Here is a 26144-nt window from a genome sequence, read left to right as displayed (position 1 = left end):
TAAGCGTACTTACCAGTAACTTGTATTTCCTTCCATAGGAATCCATTGTGTGGTTTTCAGCAGAAAAGTTTCCAGGTGTCCATTTTTGAAACGTTCAAATATTCCTCTAAAATCAGCCGAACTACGAATTCCGATTTCCTCACCTGTTATCGGGAGAGAACCCAGTGCTACATCTTTTAGGACAGCACTGACCCTGGAAAGTAATTCTAAGCATACTTACCAGTAACTTGGATTTACTTCCATAGCAATCCATTGAGTGGTTTTCAGCAGAAAAGTTTCCAAGTGTCCATTTTTGAAACGTACAAATATTCCTCTAAAATCAGCCGAACTACAAATTCCGATTTACTCACCTGTTATCAGGAGAGGACCCTGTGCTGCATCTTTTAGCCCAGCACTGAACCTGGAAAGTCATTCTAAGATTACTTACCAGTAACTTGTATTTTCTTCTATAGGTATCCATTGTGTGGTTTTCAGCAGAAAAGTTTCCAAGTGTCCATTTTTGAAACGTACAAATATTCCTCTAAAATCAGCCGAACTACGAATTCCGATTTACTCACCTGTTATCAGGAGAGAACCCAATGCTTCATCTTTTAGCCCAGCACTGAACCTGAAAAGTAATTCTAAGCGTACTTACCAGTAACTTGTATTTTCTTCCATGGGAATCCATTGTGTGGTTTTCAGCAGAAAAGTTTCCAAGTGTCCATTTTTGAAATGTACAAATATTTCTCTAAAATCAGCTGAACTGCGAATTCTGATTTACTCACCTGTTATCAGGAGAGAACCCAGTGCTACATCTTTTAGCCAAGCACTGACCCTGAAAAGTAATTCTAAGCGTACTTACCAGTAACGTGTATTTCCCTCCTTATGAATGCATTGTGTGGTTTTCACCTGAAAAGTTTCTAAGTGTCCATTTTTGAAACGTACAAATATTACTCCTAAATCAGCTGAACTACGAATTCTGATTTACTCACCTGTTATCAGGAGAGAACTCAGTGCTGCATCTTTTAGCCCAGCACTGACCCCGAAAAGTAATTCTAAGCGTACTTACCAGTAACTTGTATTTCCTTCCATAGGAATCCATTGTGTGGTTTTCAGCAGAAAAGTTTTCAAGTGTCCATTTTTGAAACGTACAAATATTCCTCTTAAATCAGCCGAACTACGAATTCCAATTTACTCACCTGTTATCAGGAGAGAACCCAGTGCTGCATCTTTTAGCCCAGCACTGACCCTTGAAAGTAATTATAAACGTACATACCAGTAACTTGTATTTCCTTCCATAGGAATCCATTGTGTGGTTTTTACCTGAAAAGTTTTCAAGTGTCCATTTTTGAAACGTACAAATATTCCTCTAAAGTCAGTCGAACTATGAATTCCGATTTACTCACCTGTTATCAGGAGAGAACCCAGTGCTGCATCTTTTAGACCAGCACTGACCCTGAGAAGTAATTCAAGCGTACTTACCAGTAAATTGTATTTCTTTCCATAGGAATCCATTGTGTGGTTTTCACCAGAAAAGATTCTGTGTCCATTTTTGAAACGTACAAATATTCCTCTAAAATCAGCCAGACTACGAATTTCGATTTACTCACCTGTTATCAGGAGAGAACTCAGTGCTGCATCTTTTAGACTAGCACTGACCCTGGAAAGTAATTCTAAGCGTACTTACCAGTAATTGTATTTCCTTCCATAGGAATCCGTTGTGTGGTTTTTACTTGAAAAGTTTTCAAGTGTCCATTTTTGAAACGTACAAATATTCCTCTTAAATCAGCCGAACTACGATTTCCGATTTACTCACCTGTTATCAGGAGAGAACCCAGTGCTGCATCTTTTAGCCCAGCACTGACCCTGGAACGTAATTCTAAGCGTACTTACCAGTAACTTGTATTTCCTTCCATAGAAATCCATTGTGTGGTTTTCAGCAGAAAAGTTTCCAGGTGTCCATTTTTGAAACGTTCAAATATTCCTCTAAAATCAGCCTAACTACAAATTCCAATTTACTCACCTGTTATCAGGAGAGAACTCAGTGCTGCTTCTTTTAGACTAGCACTGACCCTGAAAAGTAATTCAAGCGTACTTACCAGCAACTTGTATTTCCTTCCATAGGAATCCATTGTGTGGTTTTCACCAGAAAAGATTTTGTGTCCATTTTTGAAATGTACAAATATCCCTCTAAAATCAGCCAAACTACGAATTTCGATTTACTCACCTGTTATCAGGAGAGAACTCATTGCTGCATCTTTTAGACTAGCACTGACCCTGGAAAGTAATTCTAAGCGTACTTACCAGTAATTGTATTTCCTTCCATAGGAATCCATTGTGTGGTTTTTACTTGAAAAGTTTTCAAGTGTCCATTTTTGAAACGTACAAATATTCCTCTTAAATCAGCCGAACTACGAATTCCGATTTACTCACCTGTTATCAGGAGAGAACCCAGTGCTGCATCTTTTAGCCCAGCACTGACCCTGGAATGTAATTCTAAGCGTACTTACCAGTAATTGTATTTCCTTCCATAGGAATCCGTTTTGTGGTTTTCAGCAGAAAAGTTTCCAGGTGTCCATTTTTGAAACGTTCAAATATTCCTCTAAAATCAGCCGAACTACGATTTCCGATTTACTCACCTGTTATCAGGAGAGAACCCAATGCTGCATCTTTTAGACTAGCACTGACCCTGGAAAGTAATTCTAAGCGTACTTACCAGTAATTGTATTTCCTTCCATAGGAATCCATTGTGTGGTTTTTACTTGAAAAGTTTTCAAGTGTCCATTTTTGAAACGTACAAATATTCCTCTTAAATCAGCCGAACTACGAATTCCGATTTCTTCACCTGTTATCAGGAGAGAACCCAGTGCTGCATCTTTTAGCCCAGCACTGACCCTGGAATGTAATTCTAAGCGTACTTACCAGTAACTTGTATTTCCTTCCATAGGAATCCATTGTGTGGTTTTCAGCAGAAAAGTTTCCAAGTGTCCATTTTTGAAACGTACAAATATTCCTCTCAAATCAGCCAAACTGCGAATTCCGATTTACTCACCTGTTATCAGGAGAGAACCCAGTGCTGCATCTTTTAGCCTAGCACTGAACCTGGAAAGTAATTCAAGCGTACTAACCAGCAACTTGTATTTCCTTCCATATAAATCCATTGTGTGGTTTTCACCAGAAAAGATTCTGTGTCCATTTTTGAAATGTACAAATATCCCTCTAAAATCAGCCGAACTATGAATTCCGATTTACTCACCTGTTATCAGGAGAGAACCCAATGCTGCATCTTTTAGACTAGCACTGACCCTGGAAAGTAATTCTAAGCGTACTTACCAGTAATTGTATTTCCTTCCATAGGAATCCATTGTGTGGTTTTTACTTGAAAAGTTTTCAAGTGTCCATTTTTGAAACGTACAAATATTCCTCTTAAATCAGCCGAACTACGAATTCCGATTTCTTCACCTGTTATCAGGAGAGAACCCAGTGCTGCATCTTTTAGCCCAGCACTGACCCTGGAATGTAATTCTAAGCGTACTTACCAGTAACTTGTATTTCCTTCCATAGGAATCCATTGTGTGGTTTTCAGCAGAAAAGTTTCCAGGTGTCCATTTTTGGAACGTTCAAATATTCCTCTAAAATCAGCCGAACTACGAATTCCGATTTACTCACCTGTTATCGGGAGAGAACCCAGTTCTACATCTTTTAGGACAGCACTGACCCTGGAAAGTAATTCTAAGCGTACTTACCAGTAACTTGTATTTACTTCCATAGGAATCCATTGAGTGGTTTTCAGCAGAAAAGTTTCCAAGTGTCCATTTTTGAAACGTACAAATATTCCTCTAAAATCAGCCGAACTACGAATTCCGATTTACTCACCTGTTATCAGGAGAGGACCCAGTGCTGCATCTTTTAGCCCAGCACTGAACCAGGAAAGTCATTCTAAGCGTACTTACCAGTAACTTGTATTTTCTTCTATAGGTATCCATTGTGTGGTTTTCAGCAGAAAAGTTTCCAAGTGTCCATTTTTGAAACGTACAAATATTCCTCTAAAATCAGCCGAACTACGAATTCCGATTTACTCACCTGTTATCAGGAGAGAACCCACTGCTGCATCTTTTAGCCCAGCACTGAACCTGAAAAGTAATTCTAAGCGTACTTACCAGTAACTTGTATTTTCTTCCATGGGAATCCATTGTGTGGTTTTCAGCAGAAAAGTTTCCAAGTGTCCATTTTTGAAATGTGCAAATATTTCTCTAAAATCAGCTGAACTACGAATTCCGATTTACTCACCTGTTATCAGGAGAGAACCCAGTGCTACATCTTTTAGCCAAGCACTGACCCTGAAAAGTAATTCTAAGCGTACTTACCAGTAACTTGTATTTCCCTCCTTATGAATGCATTGTGTGGTTTTCACCTGAAAAGTTTCTAAGTGTCCATTTTTGAAACGTACAAATATTACTCCTAAATCAGCTGAACTACGAATTCTGATTTACTCACCTGTTATCAGGAGAGAACTCAGTGCTGCATCTTTTAGCCCAGCACTGACCCTGAAAAGTAATTCTAAGCGTACTTACCAGTAACTTGTATTTCCTTCCATAGGAATCCATTGTGTGGTTTTCAGCAGAAAAGTTTTCAAGTGTCCATTTTTGAAACGTACAAATATTCCTCTTAAATCAGCCGAACTACGAATTCCAATTTACTCACCTGTTATCAGGAGAGAACCCAGTGCTGCATCTTTTAGCCCAGCACTGACCCTTGAAAGTAATTATAAACATACATACCAGTAACTTGTATTTCCTTCCATAGGAATCCATTGTGTGTTTTTTACCTGAAAAGTTTTCAAGTGTCCATTTTTGAAACGTACAAATATTCCTCTAAAGTCAGTCGAACTATGAATTCCGATTTACTCACCTGTTATCAGGAGAGAACCCAGTGCTGCATCTTTTAGACCAGCACTGACCCTGAGAAGTAATTCAAGCGTACTTACCAGTAACTTGTATTTCTTTCCATAGGAATCCATTGTGTGGTTTTCACCAGAAAAGATTCTGTGTCCATTTTTGAAACGTACAAATATTCCTCTAAAATCAGCCAGACTACGAATTTCGATTTACTCACCTGTTATCAGGAGAGAACTCAGTGCTGCATCTTTTAGACTAGCACTGACCCTGGAAAGTAATTCTAAGCGTACTTACCAGTAATTGTATTTCCTTCCATTGGAATCCGTTGTGTGGTTTTTACTTGAAAAGTTTTCAAGTGTCCATTTTTGAAACGTACAAATATTCCTCTTAAATCAGCCGAACTACGATTTCCGATTTACTCACCTGTTATCAGGAGAGAACCCAGTGCTGCATCTTTTAGCCCAGCACTGACCCTGGAATGTAATTCTAAGCGTACTTACCAGTAATTGTATTTCCTTCCATAGGAATCCGTTGTGTGGTTTTCAGCAGAAAAGTTTCCAGGTGTCCATTTTTGAAACGTTCAAATATTCCTCTAAAATCAGCCGAACTACGATTTCCGATTTACTCACCTGTTATCGGGAGAGAACCCAGTGCTACATCTTTTAGGACAGCACTGACCCTGGAAAGTAATTCTAAGCGTACTTACCAGTAACTTGTATTTACTTCTATAGGAATCCATTGAGTGGTTTTCAGCAGAAAAGTTTCCAGGTGTCCATTTTTGAAACGTACAAATATTCCTCTAAAATCAGCCGAACTACGAATTCCGATTTACTCACCTGTTATCAGGAGAGGACCCAGTGCTGCATCTTTTAGCCCAGCACTGAACCTGGAAAGTAATTCAAGCGTACTAACCAGCAACTTGTATTTCCTTCCATATGAATCCATTGTGTGGTTTTCACCAGAAAAGATTCTGTGTCCATTTTTGAAATGTACAAATATCCCTCTAAAATCAGCCGAACTATGAATTCCGATTTACTCACCTGTTATCAGGAGAGAACCCAATGCTGCATCTTTTAGACTAGCACTGACCCTGGAAAGTAATTCTAAGCGTACTTACCAGTAATTGTATTTCCTTCCATAGGAATCCATTGTGTGGTTTTTACTTGAAAAGTTTTCAAGTGTCCATTTTTGAAACGTGCACATATTCCTCTTAAATCAGCCGAACTACGAATTCCGATTTACTCACCTGTTATCAGGAGAGAACCCAGTGCTGCATCTTTTAGCCCAGCACTGACCCTGGAATGTACTTCTAAGCGTACTTACCAGTAACTTGTATTTCCTTCCGTAGGAATCCATTGTGTGGTTTTCAGCAGAAAAGTTTCCAGGTGTCCATTTTTGAAACGTTCAAATATTCCTCTAAAATCAGCCGAACTACGAATTCCGATTTCCTCACCTGTTATCGGGAGAGAACCCAGTGCTACATCTTTTAGGACAGCACTGACCCTGGAAAGTAATTCTAAGCGTACTTACCAGTAACTTGTATTTACTTCCATAGCAATCCATTGAGTGGTTTTCAGCAGAAAAGTTTCCAAGTGTCCATTTTTGAAACGTACAAATATTCCTCTAAAATCAGCCGAACTACGAATTCCGATTTACTCACCTGTTATCAGGAGAGGACCCAGTGCTGCATCTTTTAGCCCAGCACTGAACCTGGAAAGTCATTCTAAGCGTACTTACCAGTAACTTGTATTTTCTTCTATAGGTATCCATTGTGTGGTTTTCAGCAGAAAAGTTTCCAAGTGTCCATTTTTGAAACGTACAAATATTCCTCTAAAATCAGCCGATTTACGAATTCCGATTTACTCACCTGTTATCAGGAGAGAACCAAATGCTGCATCTTTTAGCCCAGCACTGAACCTGAAAAGTAATTCTAAGCGTACTTACCAGTAACTTGTATTTTCTTCCATGGGAATCCATTGTGTGGTTTTCAGCAGAAAAGTTTCCAAGTGTCCATTTTTGAAATGTACAAATATTTCTCTAAAATCAGCTGAACTACGAATTCAGATTTACTCACCTGTTATCAGGAGAGAACCCAGTGCTACAACTTTTAGCCAAGCACTGACCCTGAAAAGTAATTCTAAGCGTACTTACCAGTAACTTGTATTTCCCTCCTTATGAATGCATTGTGTGGTTTTCACCTGAAAAGTTTCTAAGTGTCCATTTTTGAAACGTACAAATATTACTCCTAAATCAGCTGAACTACGAATTCTGATTTACTCACCTGTTATCAGGAGAGAACCCAGTGCTGCATCTTTTAGCCCAGCACTGACCCTTGAAAGTAATTATAAACGTACATACCAGTAACTTGTATTTCCTTCCATAGGAATCCATTGTGTGGTTTTTACCTGAAAAGTTTTCAAGTGTCCATTTTTGAAACGTACAAATATTCCTCTAAAGTCAGTCGAACTATGAATTCCGATTTACTCACCTGTTATCAGGAGAGAAACCAGTGCTGCATCTTTTAGACCAGCACTGACCCTGAGAAGTAATTCAAGCGTACTTACCTGTAACTTGTATTTCTTTCCATAGGAATCCATTGTGTGGTTTTCACCAGAAAAGATTCTGTGTCCATTTTTGAAACGTACAAATATTCCTCTAAAATCAGCCAGACTACGAATTTCGATTTACTCACCTGTTATCAGGAGAGAACTCAGTGCTGCATCTTTTAGACTAGCACTGACCCTGGAAAGTAATTCTAAGCGTACTTACCAGTAATTGTATTTCCTTCCATAGGAATCCGTTGTGTGGTTTTTACTTGAAAAGTTTTCAAGTGTCCATTTTTGAAACGTACAAATATTCCTCTTAAATCAGCCGAACTACGATTTCCGATTTACTCACCTGTTATCAGGAGAGAACCCAGTGCTGCATCTTTTAGCCCAGCACTGACCCTGGAACGTAATTCTATGCGTACTTACCAGTAACTTGTATTTCCTTCCATAGGAATCCATTGTGTGGTTTTCAGCAGAAAAGTTTCCAGGTGTCCATTTTTGAAACGTTCAAATATTCTTCTAAAATCAGCCGAACTACAAATTCCAATTTACTCACCTGTTATCAGGAGAGAACTCAGTGCTGCTTCTTTTAGACTAGCACTGACCCTGAAAAGTAATTCAAGCGTACTTACCAGCAACTTGTATTTCCTTCCATAGGAATCCATTGTGTGGTTTTCACCAGAAAAGATTCTGTGTCCATTTTTGAAATGTACAAATATCCCTCTAAAATCAGCCAAACTACGAATTTCGATTTACTCACCTGTTATCAGGAGAGAACTCATTGCTGCATCTTTTAGACTAGCACTGACCCTGGAAAGAAATTCTAAGCGTACTTACCAGTAATTGTATTTCCTTCCATAGGAATCCATTGTGTGGTTTTTACTTGAAAAGTTTTCAAGTGTCCATTTTTGAAACGTACAAATATTCCTCTTAAATCAGCCGAACTGCGAATTCCGATTTACTCACCTGTTATCAGGAGAGAACCCAGTGCTGCATCTTTTAGCCCAGCACTGACCCTGGAATGTAATTCTAAGCGTACTTACCAGTAACTTGTATTTCCTTCCATAGGAATCCATTGTGTGGTTTTCAGCAGAAAAGTTTCCAGGTGTCCATTTTTGAAATGTACAAATATTCCTCTAAAATCAGCCGAACTACGAATTCCGATTTACTCACCTGTTTTCAGGAGAGGACCCAGTGCTGCATCTTTTAGCCCAGCACTGAACCTGGAAAGTCATTCTAAGCGTACTTACCAGTAACTTGTATTTTCTTCTATAGGTATCCATTGTGTGGTTTTCAGCAGAAAAGTTTCCAAGTGTCCATTTTTGAAACGTACAAATATTCCTCTAAAATCAGCCGAACTACGAATTCCGATTTACTCACCTGTTATCAGGAGAGAACCCAATGCTGCATCTTTTAGCCCAGCACTGAACCTGAAAAGTAATTCTAAGCGTACTTACCAGTAACTTGTATTTTCTTCCATGGGAATCCATTGTGTGGTTTTCAGCAGAAAAGTTTCCAAGTGTCCATTTTTGAAATGTACAAATATTTCTCTAAAATCAGCTGAACTACGAATTCTGATTTACTCACCTGTTATCAGGAGAGAACCCAGTGCTACATCTTTTAGCCAAGCACTGACCCTGAAAAGTAATTCTAAGCGTACTTACCAGTAACTTGTATTTCCCTCCTTATGAATGCATTGTGTGGTTTTCACCTGAAAAGTTTCTAAGTGTCCATTTTTGAAACGTACAAATATTACTCCTAAATCAGCTGAACTACGAATTCTGATTTACTCACCTGTTATCAGGAGAGAACTCAGTGCTGCATCTTTTAGCCCAGCACTGACCCCGAAAAGTAATTCTAAGCGTACTTACCAGTAACTTGTATTTCCTTCCATAGGAATCCATTGTGTGGTTTTCAGCAGAAAAGTTTTCAAGTGTCCATTTTTGAAACGTACAAATATTCCTCTTAAATCAGCCGAACTACGAATTCCAATTTACTCACCTGTTATCAGGAGAGAACCCAGTGCTGCATCTTTTAGCCCAGCACTGACCCTTGAAAGTAATTATAAATGTACATACCAGTAACTTGTATTTCCTTCCATAGGAATCCATTGTGTGGTTTTTACCTGAAAAGTTTTCAAGTGTCCATTTTTGAAACGTACAAATATTCCTCTAAAGTGAGTCGAACTATGAATTCCGATTTACTCACCTGTTATCAGGAGAGAACCCAGTGCTGCATCTTTTAGACCAGCACTGACCCTGAGAAGTAATTCAAGCGTACTTACCAGTAACTTGTATTTCTTTCCATAGGAATCCATTGTGTGGTTTTCACCAGAAAAGATTCTGTGTCCATTTTTGAAACGTACAAATATTCCTCTAAAATCAGCCAGACTCCGAATTTCGATTTACTCACCTGTTATCAGGAGAGAACTCAGTGCTGCATCTTTTAGACTAGCACTGACCCTGGAAAGTAATTCTAAGCGTACTTACCAGTAATTGTATTTCCTTCCATAGGAATCCATTGTGTGGTTTTTACTTGAAAAGTTTTCAAGTGTCCATTTTTGAAACGTACAAATATTCCTCTTAAATCAGCCGAACTACGAATTCCGATTTACTCACCTGTTATCAGGAGAGAACCCAGTGCTGCATCTTTTAGCCCAGCACTGACCCTGGAATGTAATTCTAAGCGTACTTACCAGTAACTTGTATTTCCTTCCATAGAAATCCATTGTGTGGTTTTCAGCAGAAAAGTTTCCAGGTGTCCATTTTTGAAATGTTCAAATATTCCTCTAAAATCAGCCGAACTACGAATTCCGATTTACTCACCTGTTATCGGGAGAGAACCCAGTGCTACATCTTTTAGGACAGCACTGACCCTGGAAAGTAATTCTAAGCGTACTTACCAGTAACTTGTATTTACTTCCATAGCAATCCATTGAGTGGTTTTCAGCAGAAAAGTTTCCAAGTGTCCATTTTTGAAACGTACAAATATTCCTCTAAAATCAGCCGAACTACGAATTCCGATTTACTCACCTGTTATCAGGAGAGGACCCAGTGCTGCATCTTTTAGCCCAGCACTGAACCTGGAAAGTCATTCTAAGCGTACTTACCAGTAACTTGTATTTTCTTCTATAGGTATCCATTGTGTGGTTTTCAGCAGAAAAGTTTCCAAGTGTCCATTTTTGAAATGTACAAATATTTCTCTAAAATCAGCTGAACTACGAATTCCGATTTACTCACCTGTTATCAGGAGAGAACCCAGTGCTACATCTTTTAGCCAAGCACTGACCCTGAAAAGTAATGCTAAGCGTACTTACCAGTAACTTGTATTTCCCTCCTTATGAATGCATTGTGTGGTTTTCACCTGAAAAGTTTCTAAGTGTCCATTTTTGAAAAGTACAAATATTACTCCTAAATCAGCTGAACTACGAATTCTGATTTACTCACCTGTTATCAGGAGAGAACTCAGTGCTGCATCTTTTAGCCCAGCACTGACACCGAAAAGTAATTCTAAGCGTACTTACCAGTAACTTGTATTTCCTTCCATAGGAATCCATTGTGTGGTTTTCAGCAGAAAAGTTTTCAAGTGTCCATTTTTGAAACGTACAAATATTCCTCTTAAATCAGCCGAACTACAAATTCCAATTTACTCACCTGTTATCAGGAGAGAACCCAGTGCTGCATCTTTTAGCCCAGCACTGACCCTTGAAAGTAATTATAAACGTACATACCAGTAACTTGTATTTCCTTCCATAGGAATCCATTGTGTGGTTTTTACCTGAAAAGTTTTCAAGTGTCCATTTTTGAAACGTACAAATATTCCTCTAAAGTCAGTCGAACTATGAATTCCGATTTACTCACCTGTTATCAGGAGAGAACCCAGTGCTGCATCTTTTAGACCAGCACTGACCCTGAGAAGTAATTCAAGCGTACTTACCAGTAACTTGTATTTATTTTCATAGGAATCCATTGTGTGGTTTTCACTAGAAAAGATTCTGTGTCCATTTTTGAAACGTACAAATATTCCTCTAAAATCAGCCAGACTACGAATTTCGATTTACTCACCTGTTATCAGGAGAGAACTCAGTGCTGCATCTTTTAGACTAGCACTGACCCTGGAAAGTAATTCTAAGCGTACTTACCAGTAATTGTATTTCCTTCCATAGGAATCCGTTGTGTGGTTTTTACTTGAAAAGTTTTCAAGTGTCCATTTTTGAAACGTACAAATATTCCTCTTAAATCAGCCGAACTACGATTTCCGATTTACTCACCTGTTATCAGGAGAGAACCCAGTGCTGCATCTTTTAGCCCAGCACTGACCCTGGAACGTAATTCTAAGCGTACTTACCAGTAACTTGTATTTCCTTCCATAGGAATCCATTGTGTGGTTTTCAGCAGAAAAGTTTCCAGGTGTCCATTTTTGAAACGTTCAAATATTCCTCTAAAATCAGCCGAACTACAAATTCCAATTTACTCACCTGTTATCAGGAGAGAACTCAGTGCTGCTTCTTTTAGACTAGCACTGACCCTGAAAAGTAATTCAAGCGTACTTACCAGCAACTTGTATTTCCTTCCATAGGAATCCATTGTGTGGTTTTCACCAGAAAAGATTCTGTGTCCATTTTTGAAATGTACAAATATCCCTCTAAAATCAGCCAAACTACGAATTTCGATTTACTCACCTGTTATCAGGAGAGAACTCATTGCTGCATCTTTTAGACTAGCACTGACCCTGGAAAGTAATTCTAAGCGTACTTACCAGGAATTGTATTTCCTTCCATAGGAATCAATTGTGTGGTTTTTACTTGAAAAGTTTTCAAGTGTCCATTTTTGAAACGTACAAATATTCCTCTTAAATCAGCCGAACTACGAATTCCGATTTACTCACCTGTTATCAGGAGAGAACCCAGTGCTGCATCTTTTAGCCCAGCACTGACCCTTGAAAGTAATTATAAGCGTACATACCAGTAACTTGTATTTCCTTCCATTGGAATCCATTGTGTGGTTTTTACCTGAAAAGTTTTCAAGTGTCCATTTTTGAAACGTACAAATATTCCTCTAAAGTCAGTCGAACTATGAATTCCGATTTACTCACCTGTTATCAGGAGAGAACCCAGTGCTACATCTTTTAGGACAGCACTGACCCTGGAAAGTAATTCTAAGCGTACTTACCAGTAACTTGTATTTACTTCCATAGCAATCCATTGAGTGGTTTTCAGCAGAAAAGTTTCCAAGTGTCCATTTTTGAAACGTACAAATATTCCTCTAAAATCAGCCGAACTACGAATTCCTATTTACTCACCTGTTATCAGGAGAGGACCCAGTGCTGCATCTTTTAGCCCAGCACTGACCCTGGAAAGTCATTCTAAGCGTACTTACCAGTAACTTGTATTTTCTTCTATAGGTATCCATTGTGTGGTTTTCAGCAGAAAAGTTTCCAAGTGTCCATTTTTGAAACGTACAAATATTCCTCTAAAATCAGCCGAACTACGAATTCCGATTTACTCACCTGTTATCAGGAGAGAACCCAATGCTGCATCTTTTAGCCCAGCACTGAACCTGAAAAGTAATTCTAAGCGTACTTACCAGTAACTTGTATTTTCTTCCATGGGAATCCATTGTGTGGTTTTCAGCAGAAAAGTTTCCAAGTGTCCATTTTTGAAACGTACAAATATTCCTCTAAAATCAGTCGAACTACGAATTCCGATTTACTCACCTGTTATCAGGAGAGAACCCAATGCTGCATCTTTTAGCCCAGCACTGACCCTTGAAAGTATTTATAAGCGTACATACCAGTAACTTGTATTTCCTTCCATAGGAATCCATTGTGTGGTTTTTACCTGAAAAGTTTTCAAGTGTCCATTTTTGAAACGTACAAATATTCCTCTAAAGTCAGTCGAACTATGAATTCCGATTTACTCACCTGTTATCAGGAGAGAACCCAGTGCTGCATCTTTTAGACCAGCACTGACCCTGAGAAGTAATTCAAGCATACTTACCAGTAACTTGTATTTCTTTCCATAGGAATCCATTGTGTGGTTTTCACCAGAAAAGATTCTCTGTCCATTTTGAAATGTACAGATATTCCTCTAAAATCAGCCAGACTACGAATTTCGATTTACTCACCTGTTATCAGGAGAAAACTCAGTGCTGCATCTTTTAGACTAGCACTGACCCTTAAAAGTAATTCAAGCGTACTTACCAGCAACTTGTATTTCCTTCCATAGGAATCCATTGTGTGGTTTTCACCAGAAAAGATTATGTGTCCATTTTTGAAACGTACAAATATTCCTCTAAAATCAGCCAAACTACGAATTTCGATTTACTCACCTGTTGTCAGGAGAGAACTCAGTGCTGCATCTTTTAGACTAGCACTGACCCTGGAAAGTAATTCTAAGCGTACTTACCAGTAATTGTATTTCCTTCCATAGGAATCCATTGTGTGGTTTTTACTTGAAAAGTTTTCAAGTGTCCATTTTTGAAACGTACAAATATTCCTCTTAAATCAGCCGAACTACGAATTCCAATTTACTCACCTGTTATCAGGAGAGAACCCAGTGCTGCATCTTTTAGCCCAGCACTGACCCTGAAAAGTAATTCTAAGCGTACTTACCAGTAACTTCTATTTCCTTCCATAGGAATCCATTGTATGGTTTTCAGCAGAAAAGTTTCCAAGTGTCGATTTTTGAAACGTACAAATACTCCTTTAAAATCAGGAGAATTACGAATGCCGATTTACTCACCTGTTATCGGGAGAGAACCCAGTGCTGCATCTTTTAGACCTGCACTGACCCTGAAAATTAATTCAAGCGTACTTACCAGTAACTTGTATTTCCTTCCATAGGAATGCATTGTGTGGTTTTCAGCAGAAAAGTTTTCAAGTGTCCATTTTTGAAATGTACAAATATTCCTCTAAAATCAGCCGAACTACGAATTCCGATTTACTCACCTGTTATCAGGAGAGAACCCAGTGCTACATCTTTTAGCCCAGCACTGACCCTGAAAAGTAATTCTAAGCGTACTTACCAGTAACTTGTATTTCCCTCCTTATGAATGCATTGTGTGGTTTTCAGCAGAAAAGTTTCTAAGTGTCCATTTCTGAAACATACAAATATTACTCCTAAATCAGCTGAACTACAAATTCTGATTTACTCACCTGTTATCAGGAGAGAACCCAGTGCTGCATCTTTTAGCCCAGCACTGACCCCGAAAAGTAATTCTAAGCGTACTTACCTGTAACTTGTATTTCCTTCCATAGGAATCCATTGTGTGGTTTTCAGCAGAAAAGTTTCCAAGTGTCCATTTTTGAAATGTACAAATATTCCTCTAAAATCAGTCGAACTATGAATTCTGATTTACTCACCTGTTATCAGGAGAGAACCCAGTGCTGCATCTTTTAGACCAGCACTGACCCTGAGAAGCAATTCAAGCGTACTTACCAGTAACTTGTATTTCTTTCCATAGGAATCCATTGTGTGGTTTTCACCAGAAAAGATTCTGTGTCCATTTTTGAAACGTACAAATATTCCTCTAAAATCAGCCAGACTACGAATTTCGATTTACTCACGTGTTATCAGGAGAGAACTCAGTGCTGCATCTTTTAGACTAGCACTGACCCTGAAAAGTAATTCAAGCGTACTTACCAGCAACTTGTTTTTCCTTCCATAGGAATCCATTGTGTGGTTTTCAGCAGAAAAGTTTCCAGGTGTCCATTTTTGAAACGTTCAAATATTCCTCTAAAATCAGCCGAACTACGAATTCCGATTTACTCACCTGTTATCGGGAGAGAACCCAGTGCTACATCTTTTAGGACAGCACTGACCCTGGAAAGTAATTCTAAGCGTACTTACCAGTAACTTGTATTTACTTCCATAGGAATCCATTGAGTGGTTTTCAGCAGAAAAGTTTCCAAGTGTCCATTTTTGAAACGTACAAATATTCCTCTAAAATCAGCCGAACTACGAATTCCGATTTACTCACCTGTTATCAGGAGAGGACCCAGTGCTGCATCTTTTAGCCCAGCACTGAACCTGGAAAGTCATTCTAAGCGTACTTACCAGTAACTTGTATTTTCTTCCATAGGAATCCATTGTGTGGTTTTCAGCAGAAAAGTTTCCAAGTGTCCATTTTTGAAACGTACAAATATTCCTCTAAAATCAGCCGAACTACGAATTCCGATTTACTCACCTGTTATCAGGAGAGAACCCAGTGCTACATTTTTTAGCCCAGCACTGACCCTGATAAGTAATTCTAAGCGTACTTACCAGTAACTTGTATTTCCTTCCTTATGAATGCATTGTGTGGTTTTCACCAGAAAAGTTTGTAAGTGTCCATTTTTGAAGCATACAAATATTACTCCTAAATCAGCCGAACTACGAATTCCGATTTACTCACCTGTTATCAGGAGAGAACCCAGTGCTGCATCTTTTAGCCCAGCACTGACTCTGAAAAGTAATTCTAAGCGTACTTACCAGTAACTTGTATTTCCTTCCATAGGAATCCATTGTGTGGTTTTCACCAGAAAAGATTCTGTGTCCATTTTTGAAACATACAAATATTCCCCTAAAATCAGCCAAACTACGAATTTCGATTTACTCACAGTTATCAGGAAAGAACTCAGTGCTGCATCTTTTAGACTAGCACTGGCCCTGAAAAGTAATTCTAAGTGTACTTACCTGTAACTTGTATGTCCTTCCATAGGAATGCATTGTGTGGTTTTCACCAGAAAAGATTCTAAGTGACCATTTTTGAAACATACAAATATTCCTCTTAAATCAGCCGAACTACGAATTCCGATTTACTCACGTGTTATCAGGAGAGAACCCAGTGCTGCATCGTTTAGCCCAACAGTGACCCTGAAAAGTAATTAAAGCGTACTTACCAGTAACTTGTATTTACTTCCATAGGAATCCATTGTGTGGTTTTCACCAGAAAAGATTCTGTGTCCATTTTTTAAATGTACAAATGTTCCTCTAAAATCAGCCAAACTACGAATTTCGATTTACTCACCTGTTATCAGGAAAGAACTCAGTGCTGCATCTTTCAGCCCAGCACTGACCCTGAAAAGTAATTCTAAGCGTACTGACCAGTAACTTCTATTTCCTTCCATAGGAATCCATTGTGTGGTTTTCAGCAGAAAAGTTTCCAAGTGTCGATTTTTGAAACGTACAAATACTCCTCTAAAATCAGCAGAATTATGAATGCCGATTTACTCACCTGTTATCGGGAGAGAACCCAGTGCTGCATCTTTTAGACCTGCACTGACCCTGAAAAGTAATTCAAGCGTACTTACCAGTAACTTGTATTTCCTTCCATAGGAATGCATTGTGTGGTTTTCAGCAGAAAAGTTTTCAAGTGTCCATTTTTGAAATGTACAAATATTCCTCTAAAATCAGCCGAACTACGAATTCCGATTTACTCACCTGTTATCAGGAGAGAACCCAGTGCTACATCTTTTAGCCCAGCACTGACCCTGAAAAGTAATTCTAAGCGTACTTACCAGTAACTTGTATTTCCCTCCTTATGAATGCATTGTGTGGTTTTCAGCAGAAAAGTTTCTAAGTGTCCGTTTTTGAAACGTACAAATATTACTCCTAAATCAGCTGAACTACGAATTCTGATTGACTCACCTGTTATCAGGAGAGAACCCAGTGCTGCATCTTTTAGCCCAGCACTGACCCCGAAAAGTAATTCTAAGCGTACTTACCAGTAACTTGTATTTCCTTCCATAGGAATCCATTGTGTGGTTTTCAGCAGAAAAGTTTCCAAGTGTCCATTTTTGAAATGTACAAATATTCCTCTAAAATCAGTCGAACTACGAATTCCAATTCACTCACCTGTTATCAGGAGAGAACCCAGTGCTGCATCTTTTAGCCCAGCACTGACCCTTTAAAGTAATTATAAGCGTACATACCAGTAACTTGTATTTCCTTCCATAGGAATCCATTGTGTGGTTTTTACCTGAAAAGTTTTCAAGTGTCCATTTTTGAAACGTACAAATATTCCTCTAAAGTCAGTCGAACTATGAATTCCGATTTACTCACCTGTTATCAGGAGAGAACCCAGTGCTGCATCTTTTAGACCAGCACTGACCCTGAGAAGTAATTCAAGCGTACTTACCAGTAACTTGTATTTCTTTCCATAGGAATCCATTGTGTGGTTTTCACCAGAAAAGATTCTGTGTCCATTTTTGAAACGTACAAATATTCCTCTAAAATCAGCCAGACTACGAATTTCGATTTACTCACCTGTTATCAGGAGAGATCTCAGTGCTGCATCTTTTAGACTAGCACTGACCCTGAAAAGTAATTCAAGCGTACTTACCAGCAACTTGAATTTCCTTCCATAGTAATCCATTGTGTGGTTTTCACCAGAAAAGATTCTGTGTCCATTTTTCAAACGTACAAATATTCCTCTAAAATCCGCAAACTACGAATTTCGATTTACTCACCTGTTATCAGGAGAGAACTCAGTGCTGCATCTTTTAGACTAGCACTGACCCTGGAAAGTAATTCTAAGCGTACTTACCAGTAATTGTATTTCCTTCCATAGGAATCCATTGTGTGGTTTTTACTTGAAAAGTTTTCAAGTGTCCATTTTTGAAACGTACAAATATTCCTCTTAAATCAGCCGAACTACGAATTCCGATTTACTCACCTGTTATCAGGAGAGAACCCAGTGCTGCATCTTTTAGCCCAGCACTGACCCTGAAAAGTAAATCTAAGCGTACTTACCAGTAACTTGTATTTCCTTCCTTATGAATGCATTGTGTGGTTTTCACCAGAAAAGTTTCTAAGTGTCCATTTTTAAAACGTACAAATATTCCTCTAAAATCAGCCAAACTACGAATTCCGATTTACTCACCTGTTATCAGGAGAGAACCCAATGCTGCATCTTTTATCCCAGCACTGAAGCTGAAAAGTTATTCTAAGCGTACTTACCAGTAACTTGTATTTCCCTCCTTATGAATGCATTGTGTGGTTTTCACCAGAAAAGTTTCTAAGTGTCCATTTTTGAAACGTACAAATATTACTCCTAATTCAGCTGAACTACGAATTCTGATTTACTCACCTGTTATCAGGAGAGAACCCAGTGCTGCATCTTTTAGCCCAGCACTGACCCCGAAAAGTAATTCTAAGCGTACTTACCAGTAACTTGTATTTCCTTCCATAGGAATCCATTGTGTGGTTTTCAGCAGAAAAGTTTCCAAGTGTCCATTTTTGAAACGTACAAATATTCCTCTAAAATCAGTCGAACTACGAATTCCGATTTTCTCACCTGTTATCAGGAGAGTACCCAGTGCTGCATCTTTTAGCCCAGCACTGACCCTTGAAAGTAATTATAAGCGTACATACCAGTAACTTGTATTTCTTTCCATAGGAATCCATTGTGTGGTTTTCACCAGAAAAGATTCTGTGTCCATTTTTGAAACGTACAAATATTCCTCTAAAATCAGCCAGACTACGAATTTCGATTTACTCACCTGTTATCAGGAGAGAACTCAGTGCTGCATCTTTTAGACTAGCACTGACCCTGAAAAGTAATTCTAAGTGTACTTACCTGTAACTTGTATTTCCTTCAATAGGAATGCATTGTGTGGTTTTCGCCAGAAAAGATTCTAAGTGTCCATTTTTGAAACATACAAATATTCCTCTTAAATCAGCCGAACTACGAATTCCGATTTACTCACGTGTTATCAGGAGAGAACCCAGTGCTGCATCGTTTAGCCCAACAGTGACCCTGAAAAGTAATTAAAGCGTACTTACCAGTAACTTGTATTTACTTCCATAGGAATCCATTGTGTGGTTTTCACCAGAAAAGATTCTGTGTCCATTTTTTAAATGTACAAATGTTCCTCTAAAATCAGCCAAACTACGAATTTCGATTTACTCACCTGTTATCAGGAAAGAACTCAGTGCTGCATCTTTCAGCCCAGCACTGACCCTGAAAAGTAATTCTAAGCGTACTGACCAGTAACTTCTATTTCCTTCCATAGGAATCCATTGTTTGGTTTTCAGCAGAAAAGTTTCCAAGTGTCGATTTTTGAAACGTACAAATACTCCTCTAAAATCAGCAGAATTACGAATGCCGATTTACTCACCTGTTATCAGGAGAGAACCCAATGCTGCATCTTTTAGCCCAGCACTGAACCTGAAAAGTAATTCTAAGCGTACTTACCAGTAACTTGTATTTTCTTCCATGGGAATCCATTGTGTGGTTTTCAGCAGAAAAGTTTCCAAGTGTCCATTTTTGAAACGTACAAATATTCCTCTAAAATCAGTCGAACTACGAATTCCGATTTACTCACCTGTTATCAGGAGAGAACCCAATGCTGCATCTTTTAGCCCAGCACTGACCCTTGAAAGTATTTATAAGCGTACATACCAGTAACTTGTATTTCCTTCCATAGGAATCCATTGTGTGGTTTTTACCTGAAAAGTTTTCAAGTGTCCATTTTTGAAACGTACAAATATTCCTCTAAAGTCAGTCGAACTATGAATTCCGATTTACTCACCTGTTATCAGGAGAGAACCCAGTGCTGCATCTTTTAGACCAGCACTGACCCTGAGAAGTAATTCTAAGCATACTTACCAGTAATTGTATTTCCTTCCATAGGAATCCATTGTGTGGTTTTTACTTGAAAAGTTTTCAAGTGTCCATTTTTGAAACGTACAAATATTCCTCTTAAATCAGCCGAACTACGAATTCCGATTTACTCACCTGTTATCAGGAGAGAACCCAGTGCTGCATCTTTTAGCCCAGCACTGACCCTGGAATATAATTCTAAGCTTACTTACCAGTAATTGTATTTCCTTCCATAGGAATCCATTGTGTGGTTTTCAGCAGAAAAGTTTCCAGGTGTCCATTTTTGAAACGTTCAAATATTCCTCTAAAATCAGCCGAACTACGAATTCCGATTTACTCACCTGTTATCAGGAGAGGACCCAGTGCTGCATCTTTTAGCCCAGCACTGAACCTGGAAAGTCATTCTAAGCGTACTTACCAGTAACTTGTATTTTCTTCCATAGGAATCCATTGTGTGGTTTTCAGCAGAAAAGTTTCCAAGTGTCCATTTTTGAAACGTACAAATATTCCTCTAAAATCAGCCGAACTACGAATTCCGATTTACTCACCTGTTATCAGGAGAGAACCCAGTGCTACATTTTTTAGCCCAGCACTGACCCTGATAAGTAATTCTAAGCGTACTTACCAGTAACTTGTATTTCCTTCCTTATGAATGCATTGTGTGGTTTTCACCAGAAAAGTTTGTAAGTGTCCATTTTTGAAGCATACAAATATTACTCCTAAATCAGCCGAACTACGAATTCCGATTTACTCACCTGTTATCAGGAGAGAACCCAGTGCTGCATCTTTTAGCCCAGCAATGACTCTGAAAAGTAATTCTAAGCGTACTTACCAGTAACTTGTATTTCCTTCCATAGGAATCCATTGTGTGGTTTTCACCAGAAAAGATTCTGTGTCCATTTTTGAAACATACAAATATTCCCCTAAAATCAGCCAAACTACGAATTTCGATTTACTCACAGTTATCAGGAAAGAACTCAGTGCTGCATCTTTTAGACTAGCACTGGCCCTGAAAAGTAATTCTAAGTGTACTTACCTGTAACTTGTATGTCCTTCCATAGGAATGCATTGTGTGGTTTTCACCAGAAAAGATTCTAAGTGACCATTTTTGAAACATACAAATATTCCTCTTAAATCAGCCGAACTACGAATTCCGATTTACTCACGTGTTATCAGGAGAGAACCCAGTGCTGCATCGTTTAGCCCAACAGTGACCCTGAAAAGTAATTAAAGCGTACTTACCAGTAACTTGTATTTACTTCCATAGGAATCCATTGTGTGGTTTTCACCAGAAAAGATTCTGTGTCCATTTTTTAAATGTACAAATGTTCCTCTAAAATCAGCCAAACTACGAATTTCGATTTACTCACCTGTTATCAGGAAAGAACTCAGTGCTGCATCTTTCAGCCCAGCACTGACCCTGAAAAGTAATTCTAAGCGTACTGACCAGTAACTTCTATTTCCTTCTATAGGAATCCATTGTGTGGTTTTCAGCAGAAAAGTTTCCAAGTGTCGATTTTTGAAACGTACAAATACTCCTCTAAAATCAGCAGAATTATGAATGCCGATTTACTCACCTGTTATCGGGAGAGAACCCAGTGCTGCATCTTTTAGACCTGCACTGACCCTGAAAAGTAATTCAAGCGTACTTACCAGTAACTTGTATTTCCTTCCATAGGAATGCATTGTGTGGTTTTCAGCAGAAAAGTTTTCAAGTGTCCATTTTTGAAATGTACAAATATTCCTCTAAAATCAGCCGAACTACGAATTCCGATTTACTCACCTGTTATCAGGAGAGAACCCAGTGCTACATCTTTTAGCCCAGCACTGACCCTGAAAAGTAATTCTAAGCGTACTTACCAGTAACTTGTATTTCCCTCCTTATGAATGCATTGTGTGGTTTTCAGCAGAAAAGTTTCTAAGTGTCCGTTTTTGAAACGTACAAATATTACTCCTAAATCAGCTGAACTACGAATTCTGATTGACTCACCTGTTATCAGGAGAGAACCCAGTGCTGCATCTTTTAGCCCAGCACTGACCCCGAAAAGTAATTCTAAGCGTACTTACCAGTAACTTGTATTTCCTTCCATAGGAATCCATTGTGTGGTTTTCAGCAGAAAAATTTCCAAGTGTCCATTTTTGAAATGTACAAATATTCCTCTAAAATCAGTCGAACTACGAATTCCAATTCACTCACCTGTTATCAGGAGAGAACCCAGTGCTGCATCTTTTAGCCCAGCACTGACCCTTTAAAGTAATTATAAGCGTACATACCAGTAACTTGTATTTCCTTCCATAGGAATCCATTGTGTGGTTTTTACCTGAAAAGTTTTCAAGTGTCCATTTTTGAAACGTACAAATATTCCTCTAAAGTCAGTCGAACTATGAATTCCGATTTACTCACCTGTTATCAGGAGAGAACCCAGTGCTGCATCTTTTAGACCAGCACTGACCCTGAGAAGTAATTCAAGCGTACTTACCAGTAACTTGTATTTCTTTCCATAGGAATCCATTGTGTGGTTTTCACCAGAAAAGATTCTGTGTCCATTTTTGAAACGTACAAATATTCCTCTAAAATCAGCCAGACTACGAATTTCGATTTACTCACCTGTTATCAGGAGAGATCTCAGTGCTGCATCTTTTAGACTAGCACTGACCCTGAAAAGTAATTCAAGCGTACTTACCAGCAACTTGAATTTCCTTCCATAGTAATCCATTGTGTGTTTTTCACCAGAAAAGATTCTGTGTCTATTTTTCAAACGTACAAATATTCCTCTAAAATCCGCAAACTACGAATTTCGATTTACTCACCTGTTATCAGGAGAGAACTCAGTGCTGCATCTTTTAGACTAGCACTGACCCTGGAAAGTAATTCTAAGCGTACTTACCAGTAATTGTATTTCCTTCCATAGGAATCCATTGTGTGGTTTTTACTTGAAAAGTTTTCAAGTGTCCATTTTTGAAACGTACAAATATTCCTCTTAAATCAGCCGAACTACGAATTCCGATTTACTCACCTGTTATCAGGAGAGAACCCAGTGCTGCATCTTTTAGCCCAGCACTGACCCTGAAAAGTAAATCTAAGCGTACTTACCAGTAACTTGTATTTCCTTCCTTATGAATGCATTGTGTGGTTTTCACCAGAAAAGTTTCTAAGTGTCCATTTTTAAAACGTACAAATATTCCTCTAAAATCAGCCAAACTACGAATTCCGATTTACTCACCTGTTATCAGGAGAGAACCCAATGCTGCATCTTTTATCCCAGCACTGAAGCTGAAAAGTTATTCTAAGCGTACTTACCAGTAACTTGTATTTCCCTCCTTATGAATGCATTGTGTGGTTTTCACCAGAAAAGTTTCTAAGTGTCCATTTTTGAAACGTACAAATATTACTCCTAATTCAGCTGAACTACGAATTCTGATTTACTCACCTGTTATCAGGAGAGAACCCAGTGCTGCATCTTTTAGCCCAGCACTGACCCCGAAAAGTAATTCTAAGCGTACTTACCAGTAACTTGTATTTCCTTCCATAGGAATCCATTGTGTGGTTTTCAGCAGAAAAGTTTCCAAGTGTCCATTTTTGAAACGTACAAATATTCCTCTAAAATCAGTCGAACTACGAATTCCGATTTTCTCACCTGTTATCAGGAGAGTACCCAGTGCTGCATCTTTTAGCCCAGCACTGACCCTTGAAAGTAATTATAAGCGTACATACCAGTAACTTGTATTTACTTCCATAGGAATCCATTGTGTGGTTTTCACCAGAAAAGATTCTGTGTCCATTTTTTAAATGTACAAATGTTCCTCTAAAATCAGCCAAACTACGAATTTCGATTTACTCACCTGTTATCAGGAAAGAACTCAGTGCTGCATCTTTCAGCCCAGCACTGACCCTGAAAAGTAATTCTAAGCGTACTGACCAGTAACTTCTATTTCCTTCCATAGGAATCCATTGTTTGGTTTTCAGCAGAAAAGTTTCCAAGTGTCGATTTTTGAAACGTACAAATACTCCTCTAAAATCAGCAGAATTACGAATGCCGATTTACTCACCTGTTATCGGGAGAGAACCCAGTGCTGCATCTTTTAGACCTGCACTGACCCTGAAAAGTAATTCAAGCGTACTTACCAGTAACTTGTATTTCCTTCCATAGGAATGCATTGTGTGGTTTTCAGCAGAAAAGTTTTCAAGTGTCCATTTTTGAAACGTACAAATATTCCTCTAAAATCAGCCGAACTACGAATTCCGATTTACTCACTTGTTATCAAGAGAGAACCCAGTGCTACATCTTTTAGCCCAGCACTGACCCTGAAAAGTAATTCTAAGCGTACTTACCAGTAACTTGTATTTCCCTCCTTATGAATGCATTGTGTGGTTTTCAGCAGAAAAGTTTCGAAGTGTCCGTTTTTGAAACGTACAAATATTACTCCTAAATCAGCTGAACTACGAATTCTGATTTACTCACCTGTTATCAGGAGAGAACCCAGTGCTGCATCTTTTAGCCCAGCACTGACCCTGAAAAGTAATTCTAAGCGTACTTACCAGTAACTTGTATTTCCTTCCATAGGAATCCATGGTGTGGTTTTCAGCAGAAAAGTTTCCAAGTGTCCATTTTTGAAATGTACAAATATTCCTCTAAAATCAGTCGAACTACAAATTCCAATTTACTCACCTGTTATCAGGAGAGAACCCAGTGCTGCATCTTTTAGCCCAGCACTGACCCTTGAAAGTAATTATAAGCGTACATACCAGTAACTTGTATTTCCTTCCATAGGAATCCATTGTGTGGTTTTTACCTGAAAAGTTTTCAAGTGTCCATTTTTGAAACGTACAAATATTCCTCTAAAGTCAGTCGAACTATAAATTCCGATTTACTCACCTGTTATCAGGAGAGAACCCAGTGCTGCATCTATTAGACCAGCACTGACCCTGAGAAGTAATTCAAGCGTACTTACCAGTAACTTGTATTTCTTTCCATAGGAATCCATTGTGTGGTTTTCACCAGAAAAGATTCTGTGTCCATTTTTGAAACGTACAAATATTCCTCTAAAATCAGCCAGACTACGAATTTCGATTTACTCACCTGTTATCAGGAGAGATCTCAGTGCTGCATCTTTTAGACTAGCACTGACCCTGAAAAGTAATTCAAGCGTACTTACCAGCAACTTGTATTTCCTTCCATAGGAATCCATTGTGTGGTTTTCACCAGAAAAGTTTCTAAGTCTCCATTTTTGAAACGTACAAATATTCCTCTAAAATCACCCAAACTACGAATTTCGATTTACTAACCTGTTATCAGGAAAGAACTCAGAGCTGCATCTTTTAGCCCAGCACTGACCCTGAAAAGTAATTAAAGCGTACTTACCAGTAACTTGTATTTCCTTCCATAGGAATCCATTGTGTGGTTTTCACCAGAAAAGATTCTGTGTCCATTTTTGAAACGTACAAATATTCCTCTAAAATCAGCCAAACTACGAATTTCAATTTACTCACCTGTTATCAGGAAAGAACTCAGTGCTGCATCTTTTAGCCCAGCACTGACCCTGAAAAGTGATTCTAAGCGTACTTACCAGTAACTTCTATTTCCTTCCATAGGAATCCATTGTGTGGTTTTCAGCCGAAAAGTTTCCAAGTGTCGATTTTTGAAACGTACAAATACTCCTCTAAAATCAGCAGAATTACGAATGCCGATTTACTCACCTGTTTTCAAGAGAGAACCCAGTGCTGCATCTTTTAGACCAGCACTGACCCTGAAAAGTAATTCTAAGCATACTTACCAGTAATTTGTATTTCCTTCCATAGGAATCCATCGTGTGGTTTTCACCAGAAAAGTTTCTAAGTGTCCATTTTTTGAAACGTACAAATATTCCTCTAAAATCAGCCAAACTACGAATTTCGATTTACTCACCTGTTATCAGGAGAGAACTCAGTGCTGCATCTTTTAGACTAGCACTGACCTTGAAAAGTAATTCTAAGCGTACTTATCTATAACTTGTACTTCCTTCCATAGGAATCCATTGTGTGGTTTTCAGCAGAAAAGTTTCCAAGTGTCGATTTTTGAAACGTACAAATACTCCTCTAATATCAGCAGAATTACGAATGCTGATTTACTCACCTGTTATCAAGAGAGAACCCA

The sequence above is a fragment of the Triturus cristatus genome, chromosome 1_1 (assembly GCF_964204655.1).
Source record: "Triturus cristatus chromosome 1_1, aTriCri1.1, whole genome shotgun sequence".
Lineage (NCBI taxonomy): Eukaryota > Metazoa > Chordata > Amphibia > Caudata > Salamandridae > Triturus > Triturus cristatus.
Note: the sequence above shows the minus strand (reverse complement) of the source record.